Source organism: Alosa sapidissima, chromosome 23 (genome assembly GCF_018492685.1).
Source record: "Alosa sapidissima isolate fAloSap1 chromosome 23, fAloSap1.pri, whole genome shotgun sequence".
NCBI lineage: Eukaryota > Metazoa > Chordata > Actinopteri > Clupeiformes > Clupeidae > Alosa > Alosa sapidissima.
In genome coordinates this window covers 8,119,947-8,124,946 of record NC_055979.1, presented here as the reverse complement: position 1 = coordinate 8,124,946, position 5,000 = coordinate 8,119,947, and the positions used below count along the sequence as shown (strand labels likewise).

The 5,000-nt window shown below is 40.9% G+C and overlaps 1 protein-coding gene across 3 annotated transcripts in view; it reads left to right on the top strand.

Annotated features, from left to right (window-relative positions):
- The window catches only part of LOC121698424 (protein TANC1-like), a 72,307-nt gene that overhangs the window by 41,758 nt on the left and 25,549 nt on the right, over positions 1-5,000 (top strand). The window lies entirely within an intron of this gene.

Here is a 5,000-nt window from a genome sequence, read left to right as displayed (position 1 = left end):
ACTGTACAAGGTAAAAACCTGAATGTAATGTGCTTTTATATGTTTTCACATATAGGGAATTCAATGCCATGCTCAGATTTAAGATCAAGACTAGAGAAAATGCTTGAAATTAATGTATATGGTTAAAATTGTTGTCTCGGATAATGAATAATTCATGAAAAAAGAGGACCATAAAACAGGTTGATGGCTTTTTGAAGCATTTACTTGAAACATGTTTAGAAGCAAGGTTGATTACCATATTTAAACTATCTATTTACATTATTTATCTGTATTTTAACTATTTATTTAGTATTTGAAGAAAATGCTTGAAACTCTTAACCTAAAGGCCTATGTTTAAAACTGTTACTACTAGATTTGCCTACTAATGAAATATTGTACCTCAGCCTATTGTTTTGATGTCCAGTGTGCTATGATGACATGTTTGACATGATGACACCCCTATCCTTACCCCTACACACACAAATACCCATATGTAACCCTGAATGAGGCCACACCCTCTATCTATACACTGAGGAGGCGCTTGTGAATTATGTCGCTCCCCTCACATGATGCTCAGCAGTAACTATAACATAATATCATAACAATTTGTTTAGGACCATGTAATACATCTGTAATAGCATGTAAATATTGTTATGTGAGGATTATATATAGGCTAACTGAATAGTGCTGGGCGGTATACCGGTTCACACCCTATACCGGTGTATACAGTATTTTCGTTATGATATGAATTTTTAATATACCGCCATACCGGTGTATTTGATTAGCCTACACAACATTTGGAACGCTGCGCCGCGCGACAGTGTTTCAGACGGGACTTTTTTCACACGCACGCATGATGCCACTGTGAGGGTAAACACAAAACACCTTAAGTTTTTCCCCTAAAGTATGACCCTTAAGGCTTAATTTCTCCTTAGGTAAGGGGTTTATTTAAGGGTGTTGCACAGAATAATACCTTAAATTGTTTCTTTAGTTAAGGAAAAACGTTAAGGGATACCTATTGAAAAGGATTTAGCCTACCGTCACGAAAATTCTATTGAGATTGTTCAACAGCTGTAACTAGCTGGCTAGTAGTAGGTGATGTCGTTAGTTAGCAACCCACCGAACACAGTGAAGTTTAATGATCTTATCATTCATCTCACCTTAAGAATATTCGCTGAAATTATCCAGGTAGCAAGTAAAGCATGTTATAGACATGCACTGAGCAATACTAGCTGGCTAGTTAGAAATGATCCTGACTGTCATCAGTGCACCAAAACGAACTTTTTTGTTAATGTTTTGCCTAGCGAACCGAACCGAAGCTCATGGCAGGCTAACAAGACATCCACATCCACATGAAGTTAACGTTAGCCTACCACTAACGTAATGTAAACCACACAATAACAATACATTTCTGATAGGCCTATTTGACAGAGTAAGCATATTAACAGAGAGGTTTTATTTTAAATTGTATCATTTTCAAAAAAGTATAATTATTGCAAGTTGCACTACTTTTTTGTATTGGTTTTATACAAGATGTACTTGTGAAATTTGCACAGTAAAAGTTCTGTATTTTGACTGCAATTGTCTTTGCATTCTGATTAGATTCTTCATTAGAATCATGAGTGGCTCTTTGTAAACAGCATCATTTTCTGGGGCCATGCAAAACTGCATTACCATTAGTGTGGAGTATTCTACATCATGACAGTAAAATAGACCACCCTTAGTCAATGAACTGCAGCAATTCCTCTCTTAACCTGTAGAAAATGCTGTGAACATCTGATTATGCATGAAAAAAAATACCGTCATGTATCGTGAAACCGTAAGAATTTTGAAAAATACTGTCATATACATTTTCGGTCATACCGCCCAGCACTATAACTGAATAATTAATATATTATAAGAAACTAAAAAAATGTTAGCTAGTTAGCCTTTGTGAATTGGATGAAGCCAATTGACAAGATGTCGGCCGCAGCATTCAAGGAATGAACTGCTCTGAGAGAGCTGAACAGGGGATGAGCCCAGAGCCACAGGTCTGTCGCCAGGCTGCAAAGACCTGGAGACCCCAAGCCCCCCGGTCCTCACCATCACATGTTGGCCTCTTAGCCACGGTAGAAAGTGCCGGAGGGCAAGGACAGCGGCCCTCAGCTCCAGGACATTGATGTGCTGGGATAGCCATGGGTCCGTCCAGAGACCATTGATGCCCTGACCATCGAGAACATCGGTGTTGGCGTGATCTCTCCACCAGTGTAGGGCCCTGTGAAGTCTGCGGGACACAGTCACCATGGCCTGGGAGGGCCCTTGGGGGCACAGGCCTAGGCTCAACAGGCACCTCTGGACTGGGAGCATGTGAAGGAGGGCAAGGGGGACTACCTGCACCATTGCCACCATAAGGCCCAAGAGGCGAAGACAGAGTTTCCACTCCTAAGTGTGTAGCCTACCTCTTCATACCAAGAAGTTTCAAGAATTGAATAGAATAGAATGGATTAATTATTAAATAATAGGAAAATATGCATTATTAAATAAATAGTTAAAATACAGATAAATAGATAAAAACAGATAAATAATATAAATAGATAGTTAAAATATGGTAATCGACTTTGTTTCTAAACATATTTCAAGTAAATACTTCAGAAAGCCATCAACCTGTTTTATGGTCCTTTTTTCATGAATTATTCATTATCCGAGACAACAATTTTAACCATATACATTAATTTCAAGCATTTTCTCTAGTCTTGATCTTAAATCTGAGCATGGCATTGAATTCCCTATATGTGAAAACATATAAAAGCACATTACATTCAGGTTTTTACCTTGTACAGTCCAAAAGATAAGTGATTAATTAGATTTTGACCTGGTGGCGGCGGCCATATTGGATTTTTTCCATTTTGAGGCATTATGGGACATTTTTGAGCCTGGCATACAGAAGATTTGAATTCAGGACCCTTCAAAACCCCTAAAAATGTTGTATGCCAAAAATGAACATGATTTGCCTTCAGGGTTAATTTCTTTTAAAAATTGACCTAGACTCTCACATTCCGAACTCTGTTGCTGCTCACTGCATCTGTGTTGTTGTCGGCGACTGCTGTGTGCTGTCATCTCTGGTGACAGCTGAGGGATGTTTTGCATGGCTACAGGCTAGATAAATGCACTGTGCTCTCCGCACAGGTGTGTATGTGGGTGTTTTTGTGTATGTGGATGTGTTTGCATACGAGTGTGTAAAGGAGCGAGAGAGAGAGAGAGAGAGAGAGAACTCATTTGTGTGTGTGTGAGAGAGAGAGAGAGAGAACTCATTTGTGAGAGAGAGAGAACTCATTTGTGTGAGAGAGAGAGAGAAATAGAGAGAGAGAGAGAGAGAGAGAGAGAGAGATCCCCGGGGGAATCTTATCTCTCTGTGAAGCTGCTCAGGTGTGCGAGAGTTGACAGAGTAGAGCATCCATATCTGCCAACATCATATGCCAGTCGCCTTGGATACAGACTTGCATGCCTGGGTACACTCCTGATTGGCCAACTAGGTTGATGACAAGCCCAGAATCAAGAAGGCTCTCGTCAATAGTGCATTAATAGTGAGATACTATATGAAGAGATGAGGCTGATGAATCTCAGCTTGAGATGAGAAGAGAACAAAATGAGTCAGAGGTCACTAGTTAGATTTTTGCAGGTGAAGGTGTCAGCTCCTCAGACTAAAGACATTGTAAGGACTGTTGATTTAGCTACTCCAATTAGCAATGCTATTGGTAATAGCCGCCCCGTTGCTGTTTGGAGGGAAAACACGCCAATGCCTGTCTCCTGTAGCTTCTTTGGCTGTTATTTTGGAGGCAGCAGCAGCACACCATATCTGCAGGCTCAGCATGCTAAAACGAGCTCAGTCTGATTTTTTAAATAAATTGTTTTCACTAAGCTAAGAGAACCCTTAATCTTCTTGCAGTTTGTCAGTGGAGCGATCGAGGTAGCATTAAGTCCAGCCGCAGATGTTTGCTTCGTTTGAAAAACGAGAGCACCACAAGCACTATGTGTACATTTCACATTGATGCTTACCATTAACCAACATCAAAGCAAGCCAGTTTCCATGGTCAGCAAAGCCCTTCATGCTAAATAGTTTGGTGACAGAGAGTTAGTGTTTAACATGTTGTAATCAGGGTATTGGCTAATTTGGAGGGGAGGAAGGGTTGCTTCAAATCACATATAAAAAAGAGACAAGCGACACAATGCAGAAATGTTAGAGAGAATGGAAGAAAAAAGACATGATTAGCTAGCTGTCAAGAGATGCTCCCACCATCATCCGTCATCTTGAGTAGTTTGGGGGGCTTTGTTCACCAGGAATCCAGTGTTTGTTTGTAATCTCTTTTCCCAGTGCCTGGAGAGGGGTTTGGGTCTGACACAGAGTCCTGGTCCAGGACCATAGTGATGCAAGAGGGGTCTGGCATGTTGCCCAACCCTGGCCAAGCTTCCTAGAACTCAGCCTGTGGTCTAAACTAAGGCCCCTACCCTATGGCTGGTTTTCATGGACGCTGAAGAGGGATTAAACATCCCAAATAGTCTCCACGTTATTAGCATGTCAAACAGTGCATGGTGGGTAGTGTGTTAGTTATCTTTAATATTTAGGGAACTAACAGTTAGTCTTTTTTTTTTTTTTTCATTTCAATTTATCCTCAGTTTTTTGGTTGATTTTGACTAGAGAAGACTAGAACTTTGACTAGAGCTGGAAAATACACAGGAGAACTTACATGTCCATGTAAGTTCTCCTGTGGAACTTACATGTCCATCTCTCTCTCTCTATTTCTTTGTCTCTCTCTCTCTCTTTCACATCCACTCACACACTACTCGATCTTTGTCTCTGTCTCTTTCACTCTCTTTCTCTCTCTCTCTCCCTCTTCCCCACTTCCTGGTTCTGTCCATCCTGCTCTCTCCCCCCTCTCCTCGTGCCACTGGCACTGCACACACCTCACAGATGAGGGCAACGTGATGATGATGCTCATCCCCCGGATTTTTCCTCCTGCTTGATGCCAGATTTGAGCAGATTA